The 15,758-nt window shown below is 44.2% G+C and overlaps 1 long non-coding RNA gene across 1 annotated transcript in view; it reads left to right on the forward strand.

Annotated features, from left to right (window-relative positions):
• Positions 1-4,333: 4,333 nt before the first annotated feature.
• Positions 4,334-15,758, forward strand: part of LOC137315219 (uncharacterized) — a 98,204-nt gene continuing 86,779 nt past the window's right edge. Inside the window, exon 1 of the long non-coding RNA XR_010961359.1 lies at positions 4,334-4,454. This is a non-coding gene — a long non-coding RNA (uncharacterized lncRNA). The remainder of the gene's footprint in view (positions 4,455-15,758) is intronic.

The raw sequence follows: 15,758 nt of genomic DNA on the forward strand, positions 1-15,758 counted from the left end.
ATTTATGAAAGGTGTGTCGTGCCTGACAAACCTGATTGAATTTTTTGAAGAGGTGACTAAAGTAGTGGAACGCGGAATGTCAATGGATGTTATTTGTATGGACTTCCAGAAGGCATTTAATAAGGTCCCACATAAGAGACTGTTAGCTAAGTTAGAAGCCCATGGAATCGAGGGAAAAGTACGGGCTTGGTTCAGAAATTGACTGAGCGAAAGGCGACAGAGAGTAGGGATAATGGATAAGTAATCACATTGGCAGGATGTGACTAGTGGAGTCCCGCAGGGATCTGTCTTGGGGCCTCAATTATTCACAATATTTATTAACGACTGAGATGAAGGTTTAGAACGTCTCATATCTAAGTTTGCCGAAGACACAAAGATTGGTGGCATTGCAAGCAGTGTATATGAAAACATAACATAACAAAGCGATATTGATAGATTTGCTGAATGTGCAAAACTGTGGCAAATGAAATTCAATGTCGACAAATGTGAGGTCATCCACTTTGGATCAAAAAAAGGATAGAACATGATACTTTCTAAATGGTAAAAAAATTAAAAACCGTGGATGTCCAAAGGGACTTCGGGGTTCAGGTGCATAGATCATTGAAGTGTCATGAACAGGTGCAGAAAGTAATCAAGAAGGCTAATGGAATGCTGGCCTTTCTATCTGGAGGACTGGAGTACAAGGGGGCAGAAGTTATGCTGCAGCGATACAAAACCCTGGTTAGACCGCACCTGGAGTACTGTGAGCAGTTCTGGGCACCGCACCTTCGGAAGGACATATTGGCCTTGGAGGGATTGCAGCGTCGGATTACGGGAATGATACCCGGACTTCAAGGGTTCAGTTACGAGGAGAGATTACACAAATTGGGGTTGTATTCCCGACAGTTTAGAAGGTAAAGGGGTGATCTGATCGACTTTTATTGGATGTTAAGGGGAACGGATAGGGTGGATGTGGAGAAACTATTTCCGCTGGTTGGGGATTCTCGGAGGAGGGGGTCACAGTCTAAAAATTAGAGCCAGACCTTTTCGGAGTGAGATTACAAAACATTTCTACAAACAAAGGATGATAGAACTTTGGAACTCTCTTCTGCAAAACGGCAATTGGTACCAACTCAATTGCTAAATTTAAAAGTGAGATAGATAGCTTTTTGGCAACCAACGGTATTAAGGGATATGGGCCAAAGGCAGGTACATGGAGCTCGATCACAGATCAGCCATGATCTTATCAAATGGCGGAGCAGGCGCGTGGTGCTGAATGATCTACTTCTGTTCCTGTGTTCCTATGTTCCTAAAAATTAGAGCCTGGATTTCAGGATTCAAGTTCGGAAACACTTCCTCACGCAAAGGGTTGTTAAATTTTGGAACTTTCACAAACGGCAGTTGATGCTTGTTCGATTGTTCATTTTAAATCTGAGAGTGAGAGAATTTTTTTTAACCAAAGGTTATAACGGATATGGGATTAAGGCGGGCATATCGAGATGGGTCACAGAACAGCCATGATCTCATTGAATGGCGGAACAGGCCCGAGTGGTTAAATGGCCGAATCCTATTACTTTCTTCCTATGTTCCTGTGTTCATTTCTAAAATGATAGAATTGTAAATCAAGGAAGTTGTTTTCAACTTGAATAAAACCTTTGTTAGACCACGCTTGTAGTACTGTGAACAGTTCTTGTATCCATATTATAAAATGGATATCGAGGCAATGGTGAAGTTGCAAAAAATATTTACTTGGATGATACCGGAACTGAGAGTTTATACCTATTCAGAAAGACTGAACAGGCTGAGGCTTTTTATCTTCAAAGGACAAGACTGAATGTGACCGAAAGTAGTCTTTATGATCATGAAAGTGCTTGGTAGGGTCGACGAACAGAAGATGTTTCCCCTTGCGGGGGAGACCTGAAATCGGGGCCATCAATATAAGATAGTCACCAATAAACCCAGTAGGGAATTCTGGAGAAACATCTTGACCCTGGGAGTGGTTAGAATGTGGAACTCGCTTCCACGAGGAACAATTGAGTCGAGTAGCAAATACGTATTTAAGGCGAAGCTGGATAAACACACGATGGAGAAAGGAATATAAGGATATGTTGATGGGGTCAGATGAAGAAGGGTAGAGCTCGTGTGGATCATAAACACAGGTTTGGACATGTTGGGCCGAATGTCCTGTTTCTGCACTGTAAATCCTGTCTAATTCCATGTAATTCAGCGACTAGAGAGGCTTGTAACAAAAGCAGAGATGTTTTACTGGGAGACTTTCATTTTCTTTTAGATTGGGAAGAGCCGAGTAGATCAAATCAGACAGGAAGTGAATTTCTTGAGTGCATTCAAGATAGCTTTTTATAGCCAAATGTTATCGCGCCAACAATAGTCCAGGTCATACTAGATTAATAATGAATAAAGAGCCAGACATACTTGAAAATCCAACAGTAAGTGAACATTTTTCTGTCAATGGTCATAATATGATCGAATTCAATATTAGGATTGAAACGGAGAAACGTAACAGTAACTAAGATTCTAAATTATGGTAAGGTAAATTTAATTAAATGAAGGAATCTTACAACACAAGGTTATAGTCCAACACATTTATTTTAAAATCACAAGCTTTCTGAGATTATCCCCTTCGTCAGATGAAGGGGATAATCTCCGAAAGCTTGTGATTTTAAAATAAATTTGTTGGACTATAACCTGGTGTTGTAAGATTCCTTACATTTGTCCACCCCAGTCCATCACCGGCATCTCCACATCTTAATTAAATGAGACAGGGACTGACGACAGCAAACTGGTCAAAAGTGTTATCGGGTAGGTCCTATCTCTCTATTGAGATCCGATCTCTCTAATGAGATCCCATCACTCTATGGAGATCCTATCTCTGTCGAGATCATAGCATTCTATTTAGATCCTAAAACTCTATTGCGATCCTATCTCTCTAACGAGATCCTATCTCTCTATTGAGATCGTATCACTCCATTGAGATCCTATCACTCTATGGAGATCCTATCTCTCTGTCGAGATCGTATCATTCTATTTAGATCCTTTCAGTCTATTGAAACCCTATCACCCTATTGAGGTCCTACCGCTCCACTTGAGATTCTGTCACTATTGAGATCCTTTCGCTCTATTGTGATCCTATCACTCTATTGAGATCTTATGAATCAATTGAGATCCTATCACTATTGAGATCCTATCAATCTTTTGAGATCCTATCACTTTATTGAGATCTTATTGCTCTATTGAGATCCTATCAATCCATTGAGATCCTATTGATCTATTGAAAGGAGAGAAAGTGATTGAGCTCTGTGCCAGCTATCATTCTCCCTCGACTAACGCCACCACGATCATATTAACAGACCATTCACTGATGGGTGTGATCAAACAGCATTCTGTATCTAAAGCAAAAATATACATTGGTTATGAAGTGCGCAGAGGGCGTAGCAAATTGTTATTTAGAAACAAACATCCTTCTTTCCTTTCATTAAAGTCGGGTTTCTGGGCCATAACAATCGCCTTTGAATTGTGCCCTCAATTTGTTAATATTGAATAAGCTGGAAATCATTGAATTATTTGTTTTATTAATCCTCCTTTTATAATCTACTGTCACTGAAGGCATCTGTTGAAACTCTCAGTTATGTTTGTGGACAGCCATCTTACATCAAAATTAAACAGGCTGTGGCTATTTTCTCTCGAAAAGAGAAGGGTGACCTGATAGAGGTCTTTAAAATTAGTGAGTGGTTCTATAGGGCAGATGTAGAAAATAGGTTTCCACTTGTGGTGGAGTCCAAAACTGTTCAAATTATGGGCCATATAAAAAAGATAGTCACCAATAAATCCAACAGGGAATTCAGGAGAATCTACTTTAGCCAGATCATGGTCAGAATATGGAACTCGCTACCACATGGAATGGTTGAGGCGAATAGCACAGATGCATTTAAGTGGAAGCTAGATAAGTACATGAGGGAGAAAGAAATAGAAGGATATGATGATAGGATGAGATGAAATAATTTGGAGGATGCCCGTGTGGAACAACGACATAGGCCTATCGGGCCGAATGGCCGGTTTCTGTGCTGTAAATCCTATGTAATACTCTGTAATATCGCTTGCTCCTATCAAACGCCGCCTTCACTTTCATCCTCCTTCGGCTGAAGGTAACAGGCCTCGCTGGGTTCCGTTTCCTCAAACACTGATAGGTTCCAGGTCATAACGAAGTGCCTCTTCTTCATGCCTGATTGGAGCGATAAGGGTGAATAACCTTTTCATCCGCCAGGGGCGCTTCAATCTGTTTATTAACTGGAGTCGCAGGGTGGCGGAGACAGCAGGAAGCAAAGAGCGGGTTGTGCTCCGCAGGCAAAAAGCTCAGAGGCCGATTGGAGCGGTTCCACTGTAACTCCAACCAAGGCAGCACAGGCCGGGCAGCCGTGAATGATAAGTGAGTACAGTCCCGGAAAATATAGAACACGGTAAGAAACTTTCATACATGTTCGTGCGCTGAATAAGTGATCACAACGTTACCGCACGGAATTGTGTAATGTGATTCTGTAAAGTTTCAAATCTCATCACATCGCCCGTGGAGCGACGGTCCCCGTTTGGCTGCAGGCTTTGCCGTCTTGTGGCCTGGTGTTTTGCAGCAATAATAGTAAACAAAGTCATAGTAATAACAGTAATAATAACATTAATGTTAATTATAGTATTAACAGTAATAATAGAAATAATGATAATAATAGTCATAACAGTAATAGTAACAGTAATGATAATAATAGTAATAACAATAATGATAATAATAGTCAGGACAGTAATAATAACAATAACAGTATTAATATTAATAACAATAATAAGAATTAATAATCGATATAACAGAAGTTTCATTGATCCGAATGGGAGGCAATTACCCAGATTGTTAAAACACAAACGATTAAATACACTTCCAGGTTCAGGCCGTGTTTCGATCTCCTGCCGTCTGGTTGACATTGAATATTATGTTTAAACTATAATATTGGACAGTTCTGTATTTGTGTATTCACTAATATATGGTACAGGGTGGTGAATGTGTTGAAAAACGTAGCAGTCCTTGTGACAATGGAGGACAGAACGAATGTGTTGGGCAATGCAGTGACCTGATGTGCGTTTGGTCTCCTCAGTGTGGAGCACACCGCGGGCTGAGTAAAAGCAGTGAACTCGACAGGGGAGTAATGTTTCAAGAAAGGAAAATCCGGACAGTGCGGGTTGCAGCAATGTAATTTATTGGGGATAGCGGGATAGATATAGTACAAATCTTTTTTGTAAAAATATGGAGTTAAATTGACATCGTCCACAATTCTGAGAAGCGATTTTATGATTTTTTTTCTGACCCACTGTTATCGTACACATTGTGGCAGTTAAATGTCAGCGATTTGATGAGAAAGATTAATCGCTCCCTTTTTTGTTACTGAGACTTCTTGATCAAGCAGCGGAAGCAGCTCAGGAAAACGAAATGCTGATGATAACGTTGGTGAACGATTTCCATGGCGACACAGAGTCCAACAAAACAGGAAACTTACTGAGAAACCATTAATTATTGTCGACGTGTACCGACACACGGCGCTGCCCAGAGATGTTATTTCTGTTATTCTCCACAGTGAAAAGCATTTATACATTCAATTTTTTAAAAAGCGACTTGCCTTTCAATTCTTTTTCACTTAATCGGTATCATTGACCGGAAACAGAAATTTTGCTTCGATTACCGACATACACAAAGAAACTGCGTCGGCCCCCTCTCTCCCCATATTCCTGCAACAATCTGAAACTAATCCCACTGGCCCTCTGTCTCCCCATATTCCAGCATCAATCCCAAACTAGCCCAACTTGCCCGCTGTCTCCCCATAGTCCAGCATCAATCGAAAACTAACCCCACGGGCCCTCTGTCTCTCCATAGTCCTGCATCAATCCCAAACTAACCCCACTGGCCCGCTGTCTCCACACAGTCCTGCATCAATCCCAAAATAATCCCACGGGCCCACTGTCTCCCCACAGTCCTGAATCAATCCATAACTCATCCCATTCGCCCACTGTCACCCCATAGTCCTGCATCCATCCCAAACTAATCCCACTGCGTCGCCCTCTCCCCATAGTCCTGAATCAAACCCAAATTAATCCAACTGCCCCGCTCTCTCCCCATAGTCCTGCAACAAGTCCAAACTAATCCCAATGCCCCACTGTCTGCCGATAGTCCTCCAACAATCCCAGACTAATCCCACTCACCCACTCTCTACTCATAGTCGCAAATCAATCACAGACTAATCCGAATGACCCCCACTCTCCTCATCGTCCTGAATCAATCCCAGACTAATCCCACTGCCCCTCTCTCTCCTCATAGTCCTGCATCAATCACAGACTGTCCCAGTGAGCCCCTCTCTCCTCATAGTCCTGCATCAATCCCACACTAATCCCACTGACACCCTCTCTCCCAAATGTCCTGCATCAATCCAAGATTAATCCCACTGACCCCCTCTATCCTCATAGTCCTGAATCAATCCCAGACTAATCCCACGAACCACCTCTCTCCACATCGTCCTGAATCAATGCTAGATAACCACACTGACCCACTCTCTCCTCATAGTCCTGAATCAATCCTAGATAACCACACTGACCCACTCTCTCCTCATAGTCCTGAATGAATCCGAGACTAATCCCATTGACCCCCTATCTCTTCGTAGTCCTGAATCAATCCAAGACTAATCCCACTGACCCCCTCTCTCCACATCGTCCTGAATCAATCTCAGACTAATTCCACTGACCCCGCTCTCCTCATAGTCCTGAATCAATCCTACATTAATCCCACTGATCTCCTCTTTCCCCTAATCCTGAATGAATCCGAGACTAATCCCATTGACCCCCTATCTCTTCATAGTCCTGATTCAATCCGAGACTAAACCCACTGAAACTTTCTGTCCCCATGGCCCTGAATCAATCACAGACTGTCCCAGTGAGCCCCTCTCTCCTCATAGTCCTGCATCAATCCCAGACTAATCCCACTGACCACTTCTCTCCCCATAGTCCTCAATCAATCGAAACTAATCCCAATGACCACCTCTCACCTCATAGTCCTGCTTCAAATACAGAATAATCAAACTGACCCCCTCTCTCCTCATAGTCCTGAATCAATCCCAGACTAATCCCACTGATTCCCTCTCCCCTCGTAGTCCTGAATCAATCCCAGACTAATCCCACTGACCACATCTCTCCTCATAGACCTGAATCAATCCCAGAAGAATCACACTGACCCGCTCTCTTCTAATATACTGGAATCAAACCCAGACTAATCACACTGACCCCCTATTTCCACATACTCCTCTTCAATCCCAGAATAATCCCACTGTCCCTTCTCTCCCCATATTCCTGAATCAATCCCAGATTAATCCAACTGACCCCCTCTCTCCTCATAGTCCTGAAACAATCAAAGATTTATCGCACTGACCCTCTCTCTCCTTATAGTCCTGAATCAAACACATACTATCCCAGTGAGCCCCTCTCTCCTCATAGTCCTGCATCAATCCCAGACTAATCCCATTGACACCCCCTCTCCCAACAGTCATGCATCAATCCCAGAATAATCCCACTGACTCCATCTGTCCTCATAGTCCTGAATCAATCCTAGACTATTCCCACTGACCCCCGCTCTCCTCATAGTTCTGAATCAATCCCAGATTAATTCCACTGACCCCCGCTCTCCTCATAGTCCTGAATCAATCCCAGACTAATCCCACTGATCTCCTCTCTCCCTCTAATCCTGAATGAATCCTAAACTAATCCTATTGACCCCCCTATATCTTCATAGTCCTGAATCAATCCTAGACTAATCCCACTGACCCCCTCTCTCCTCATATTCCTGAATTAATCCCAGACTAATCCCACTGAACACTTATCTCCCCATAGTCCTGAATCAATCCGAAACTAATCGCAATGACCACCTCTCACCACTTGTCCTGCTGCAAACACAGTATAATCAAACTGACCCCCTCTCCCCTCATAGTCCTGAATCAATCCCAGACTAATCCCACTGATCCCCTCTCTTCTCATAGTCCTGAATCAATCACAGACAAATCGCACTGATCACCTCTCTCCTCATAGTCCTGAATCAATCCCAGACTAATCCCACTGATCCCCTCTCTTCTCATATTCTTGAATCAAACCCAGACTAATCACACTGACCCCCTATTTCCACATACTCCTCTTCAATCCCAGAATAAACCCACTGACCCCCTCTCTCCCCATTGTCCTTAATCAATCCGAGACTAATCCCACTGACCCCCACTCTCCCCATATCCTAAATCAATCCCAGACAAATCCAACTGACCCCCTCTCTCCTCATTGTCCTGAATCAATCCAAGATTTATCACACTGTCAGCCTCTCTCCTCATAGTCCTCATTCAATCCCGGACAAATCCCAGTGACCCCCTCTCTCCTCCCAGTCCTGAATCAATCCTGCACTAATCCCATTGACCCCCTCTCTCCTCATTGTCCTGAATCGATCCCAGGCTAATGCCACTGACCACCTCTCTCCTCATAGACCTGCACCAATCCCAGACTTATCCCACTGAGCCCCTCTGCCCTCTGGCCTCAATGTCCTGCATCAATTCCAGATTAATCCCACTGACCCCCTCTCTCCTCATAGGCCTGAATCAGTCCCAGACTAAACCCACTGAACCGCTCTCTCCTCATAGTCCTGAATCAATCCTTGACTGATCTCGCTGACCCGTTCTCTCCCCATATCCTAAATCAATCCCAGACTAATCCCACTGAACCCCCTCTCTCTTTATAGTCCTGATTCAATCCAAGACTAATCCCACTGACCCCCTCTCTCCTAATACTCCTGCATCAATCACAGAATAATCCAACTGACCCCTTCTCTCCTCATAGTCTTGAATCAATCCCAGACTAATCGCACTGATTCTCTCTCTTCATAGTCCTGAGTCAATCCCAGACTAATCCCAGTGAGCCGCTCTCTCCCCATAGTCCCGCATCAATCCCAGACTAATCCCACTAACCTCCTCTCTTCGCATAGTCTTGAATCAATCCCAGACTAATCCCACTGACCCCCTCATTCAACATAGTCCTGCTTCAATCCTAGACTAATCCCGGTGTCCACCTCTCGCCCCTTGGTCCCGAATCAATCCGAGGCTGAACGCACTGAACCGCTCTCTCCCCATATCCTAATTACATCCCAGACTAATCCCACTGACCCCCTCTCTCCTTATAGTCCTGAAACAATCCTCGACTATTCCCATTGAACTACTCTCTCCCCATAGTACTGAATCAATCTCAGACTAATCCCACTGACCCTCTCTCTCCACATGGGCCTGAGTCATTCCCAAACTAATCCAACTGACCCCCTCTCTCCTCATAGTCCTGAATCAATCCGAGACAAATCACAATGACCCCCTCTCTCCTCATAGTCCTGAATCAATCCTGGACGAATCCCACTTACCCCCTGTCTCATCATTGTCGTGAATCAATCCCAGACTAATCCCACTGACCCCCTCTCTCCTCATAGTCCTGAATCAATCCCAGTCTAATCAAACTGACCCGCTCTCTCCTCATAATCCTGCTTCAATCCCAGACTAATCCCACTGACCCCCTCTCTCCTCATAGTCCTGAATCAATCCCAGTCTAATCATAATGACCCGCTCTCTCCTCATAATCCTGCTTCAATCCCAGACTAATCCCACTGACCCCCTCTCTCCTCATAGTCCTGAATCAATCCCAGTCTAATCACACTGACCCGCTCTCTCCTCATAATCCTGCTTCAATCCCAGACTAACCCCACTGACACCCTCTCTCCTCGTAGCTCTGAATCAATCGCAGAATAATCCCACTGACCCCCTCTCTCCTCATTGTCCTGAATCAATCCTAGACTAGTCCCACTGAACCCCTTTGTGCTCATTGTCCTGAATCAATCCTAGACTAGTCCCACTGACCCCCTCTCTCCTCATTGTCCTGAATCAATTCTAGACTAATCACACTGACCCCCTCTCTCCTCATAGTCTTGAATCAATCCGAGACTAATCCCAATGACCCCCTCTCTCATTGTCCTGAATCAATCCCAGATTAATCACAATGACCCCCCTTTCTCCTGATAGTCCTGAATCAATCCTAGACTAATCCCACTGACGCCCTCTCTCCTCATAGTCATGAATCAATCCTAGATTAATCACACTAGCCCCCTCTCTCTCATATTCTTGAATCAATCATAGACTAATCCCACTGGCGCCCTCCCTCCTCATAGTTCTTAATCAATCCTAGACAAATCCCACTGGCCCCTCTCTCCTCATAGTCCTGCTTCAATCCCAGACGAATCACACTCTCCGCTTTCTCCCCATTGTCCTTTATCAATTCCAATCTAATCCCAATGCCCTATTCTTTCATATGGCCCCGTATCAAACTCAAATAATCCCACTGCCCTTCTCTCTGCCCGTAAATGTGTATCAATCCAAGACCAATCCAACTGTCCCACTTTCAATCCATGGCCCTGTATCAAACTAAAACCTACCACACTCTTCCCATAACCCTGTATCAGGACCATAGAAGCAAAAAATGACGCAGCACAGAATGAGGCCATTCGGCCGATCGTGCTTGTGCTGCTTCCTTTGAAAGAGCTATCCAATTAAGCCACATTATCTTCCCATAACTCTATTTCAAGCCTATACTACCCCACTGACACCCTCTCTCCCCGTAGCACTGTACCAATCCAAGATTAATCCCACTGCCCTGCTCTCACCCCATTGCCCTGCATTAATCCCAAACTGATCCCTCTATCTCGCTATCTGCCCAAAGCCCTGTATCAATCGAAAACTAATCTCAATGCCCCTCTCTTTCCACATAGCCCTGTATCAATCCCAAACGAATCCCACTTTCGCTCTCTCCTTTTGTAGCCCTGTTATTTTCTCTCCTTCTTATAATTATTTAGTTTTCCCCTAACACTCTCCTGTTCTTTGCCACAACCATTGACCGTGTTGCGTCTCAAACAACCCTCCAATTATAACGATTTCTCAAAGCAAGTCTCCTGACTCTCTTAATTACTATTTTAAATTGATCACTCTTCATCATTGACTCACCAATCAAAGGAAATAGATTTCCCTATCCATCCAATTAAAATCCTCCATAATTCTGAAAAGCTCAATGAATCTCTTATTCGGCTTTTCTGATCAACTCGAAAAATCCCATCAATTTTAATGATCTAACTTCCATTCCTGGCATCCCCTCGTGAATCTACTTCGTACGCGGTCTGTGACATTTATATTCTTTCTTTAATGGAGCGCCTTAAACTGCACATGGCAGTTAAACCGTTGAGTAGCCATTGCCTTCGTGAAATTCATCATTACTTCTTAGACCGTGGTATATATGACAGTAACGAATGTGATTTTTATTTCATATTGGGCTAACAGAGCAAAGGAAACAAGTGTACAATGAAGAAACTGAAAATGGCAACTTTTGGTCAAAGACTCGGGAGTGAGGATAGAAACGTCACCATTAATTTTGAGAATGTGTGAGGAAAGATTTAAAAAACAAATACTTTGTTCAGACACATCGCAAGACCAGTGGATGTGAACAAAGGTTTTGTTGATTTCATCGCAAGAGCAGTGGATGAATACAAAGTGTGTCTTAGAACACATGGCAAGAGCAGTGGATGTATATAGAGGATATGTAAGGACACATGGCAAGAGCAGTGAATGTATATAGGGGGTGTGTTAGGACACATGGTGAGAGCAGTGGATGAATACAGAGGGTGTGTTAGCACACGTGGTAAGAGCAGTGGATGTATACAGAGGGTGTGTTAGGACACGTGTCATAGAGTCATAGAGTTATACAGCACGGATAGTGGCCCTTCGGCCCATCGTGTCCGCGCGGGCCATCAGCCCTGTCTACTCTAATCCCATATTCCAGCATTTGGTCCGTAGCCTTGTATGCTGTGGCATTTCAAGTGCTCATCCAAATGCTTCTTGAATGTTGTGAGGGTTCCTGCCTCAACAACCCTTTCAGGCAGTGAGTTCCAGACTCCAACCACCCTCTGGGTGAAAAAGTTCTTTCTCAAATCCCCTCTAAACCTCCCGCCTTTTACCTTGAATCTATGTCCCCTTGTTATACAACCCTCAACGAAGGGAAAAAGCTCCTTAGTATCCATCCTATCTGTGCCCCTCATAATTTTGTACACCTCAATCATGTCCCCCCTCAGCCTCCTCTGCTCCAAGGAAAACAAACCCAATCTTCCCAGTCTCTCTTCATAGCTGAAGCGCTCCAGCCCTGGTAACATCCTGGTGAATCTGCTCTGCACCCTCTCCAAAGCGATCACATCCTTCCTGTAGTGTGGCGACCAGAACTGCACACAGTACTCCAGCTGTGGCCTAACCAGTGTTTTATACAGCTCCATCATAACCTCCTTGCTCTTATATTCTATGCCTCGGCTAATAAAGGCAAGTATCCCATATGCCTTCTTTACCACCTTATCGACCTGTTCCGCCGCCTTCAGGGATCTGTGAACTTGCACACCAAGATCCCTCTGACCCTCTGTCTTGCCTAGGGTCCTCCCATTCATTGTATATTCCCTTGCCTTGTTAGCCCCTCCAAAGTGCATCACCTCGCACTTTTCCGGGTTAAATTCCATTTGCCACTGTTCCGCCCATCTGACCAACCCATCTATATCGTCCTGCAGACTGAGGCTATCCTCCTCGCTATTTACCACCCTACCAATTTTTGTATCATCAGCGAACTTACTGATCATACCTTTTACATTCATATCCAAGTCATTAATGTAGACCACAAACAGCAAGGGACCCAGCACCGATCCCTGTGGTACCCCACTGGCCACAGGCTTCCAGTCACAAAAACAACCTTCGACCATCACCCTCTGCCTTCTGCCACTAAGCCAGTTTTGTATGCAAAGTGCCAAGGCACCCTGGATTCCATGGGCTCGTACCTTCTTGACCAGTCTCCTGTGGGGGACTTTATCGAAGGCCTTACTGAAATCCATGTATACCACATCCACTGCGTTACCCTCATCCACACGCCTTGTCACCCCCCGTCAAAAAATTCAATCAAATTAGTCAGACATGATCTTCCCTTGACAAAGCCATGTTGACTATCCCTGATTAATCCTTGCTTCTCCAAGTGGAGAATAATTTTGTCCTTCAGAATTTTTTCCAATAATTTTCCTACCACTGATGTTAGGCTCACTGGCCTGTAGTTCCCCGGTTTTTCCCTACTCCCCTTCTTGAATAATGGTATTACATTAGCGGTTCTCCAGTCCTCTGGCACACCCCCTGTGGCCAGAGAGGTTCTGAATATACGTGGTAAGAGCAGTGGATGAATACAGAGGGTGTGTTAGGACACGTGGTAAGAGCAGTGGATGAATACAGAGTGTGTGTTAGGACACGTGGTAAGAGCAGTGGATGAATACAGAGGGTGTGTTAGGACACGTGGTAAGAGCAGTGGATGAATACGGAGGGTGTGTTAGGACACGTGGTAAGAGCAGTGGATGAATACAGAGGGTGTGTTAGGACACGTGGTAAGAGCAGTGGATGAATACAGAGGGTGTGTTAGGACACGTGGTAAGCGCAGTGGATGAATACAGAGGGTGTGTTAGGACACGTCGTAAGAGCAGTGGATGAATACGGAGGGTGTGTTTGGACACGTGGTAAGATCAGTGGATGAATACAGAGGGTGTGTTAGGACACGTGGTAAGAGCAGTGGATGAATACAGAGGGTGTGTTAGGACACGTGGTAAGAGCAGTGGATGAATACAGAGGGTGTGTTAGGACACGAGGCAAGAGCAGTGTATCTATACAGCGGGTATGTTAGGACATATATTAGGGATGTGCAATAAATGCTGGCCTTGCCAGCGACGCCCACATCCCATGAACGAATAAAAAAACACATTGCAAGAGCAGCTGATATATACATCGGGTATGTTGGGACACATCGCAAGAGCAGTAGATGTATACAGAGGATTGGCTTAGGCTTAGAATGAGTTTCTCAGAACAATATAGTTTTGCACATATTTTTGGTAACTACGTTTCACAAAAGATTTACTTTCATGGACGTATTGATGCCCCTGAAGCTCAGAAACTCTGAGCTCGAGCTCGAACAGTTGGCAGCACTTCCTGCACATGTGGTTTTCCGGGACACACGAAGTCTTCTGGAGTTCCCACATGGAACAGGATGTACATGTTACAGGCCCCAGATGTCCTGCCAAGTTAGCTAACAGTAACTTAAACTGTTTGTTTCGCTTTAAGGCACTTTACTGTTTATCTGTCACTGAAACACTAACCACTAAAAAACACAAACCAATGAATTCAATACTTACAGGCTTACCCTCTGCTCTCCTGCTTGCTTTGTTTTGATTCCTTGTGTGTCTCCCTTTTATGCTTCGGTCAGTTTTAGTCTATAGTGTTTTGGTTAAAATAACTTCGCACCTTCTTCCCCCTCTGCACCTAATTCCCACCCTCACCAAATTCCCAGTTGAAAGTCCTCACTCTGTTTGCGCTTCACTCCGTTAGACGTTCACTCCCTGTCTTTCCCAACCTCTGTTCTCAAGCTCTCATCAAATGACTTCAGGGTAAGTAAAGATCTACATTAAAGATCATAAATATATTTCGTGTAAAGTAAATCTAAAACATGCAATCGGGTCTTAAAATGACGGTGTGGAACAATTGCGTATCGATGTTTAGCAAAATTCGTCTGAAATCGCTGCCTCCAATACTGTCTCAGAGGAATTAATCGATTACTGATCACAATCATGGTGGACGAATGCTGATCACACTTGAATGATGTCCCTCTCTCCAATATTTCAAAGAAGGGAAAAATCAAAATAAATGTAATATAGCCTCCGTTAAAGATGAAGATGGCAGGCTACCACAGGAACACGCTTATTATTCCTCTGCTGTTATCACATCAATAATTTCAGTAATTTGAAAATTATGTCCTCTGCGTTAGCAGGCGGAGGAATTTCACGGGGGCACTTTAAGTCTTGATGTGCAATTATCCCACGTTATAATTGCAAGGCCTATCAAAATACCTTGGGTTATATGTTATTCTGTAATGCGGAGGCGGGAGTTTGCACAGGGAGGAAAATCAGGCGGGAGCAAAACCGGCCTGATTTTCCTTCCATTAATTCAAATGAAAGGTAAATCGGACGGGATCCGTCATGGATGTTCGATCTTCCAAGCCTAATTTTCCATTCGGCGCAATGTCCAGGGGATGATTTGTGCCCAGGAGGTACAGACGGAAATCTACTCATTGATTCAAATGTGTAATAATCTGTCTGCAAGGTAGTAGAGTGAAAGACACTGAAGACATTTAAAGTGTAGCCAAAGGCTATGCTGGATGACATGAATAAAGGAACCAAGGAACATAGGCACAGGAATAGGCCATTTCGCCCCCCCCCCCGCCGGGCCTGTTCTGTCATTCAATGAGATCATGGTTGACCTGTGACCTAACTCCATATGCCAGCCTGAGCCTCATATCCTTTAATAGCTTTGGTTAACAAAAATCTATCAATCTCAGATTTAATATTAACAATTGAGCTCGTATCCTCTGACAATTGCAGACGAGAGTTCAAAACTTTTAGCACCCTTTGCGTGTAGAAGTGTTTCCTAACTTCATTCCTGAAAGTCCAGGCTCTAATTTTTAGGCTATGTCCGCCAAGTGCTAGACTCTCCAACCAGCGGAAACAGTTTCCCTCTATCAGTTCCCCTTAATATCGTGAACACTTCGATCAAATCACCCCTTAGTCT

The sequence above is a fragment of the Heptranchias perlo genome, unplaced genomic scaffold (assembly GCF_035084215.1).
Source record: "Heptranchias perlo isolate sHepPer1 unplaced genomic scaffold, sHepPer1.hap1 HAP1_SCAFFOLD_54, whole genome shotgun sequence".
Classification (NCBI taxonomy): domain Eukaryota; kingdom Metazoa; phylum Chordata; class Chondrichthyes; order Hexanchiformes; family Hexanchidae; genus Heptranchias; species Heptranchias perlo.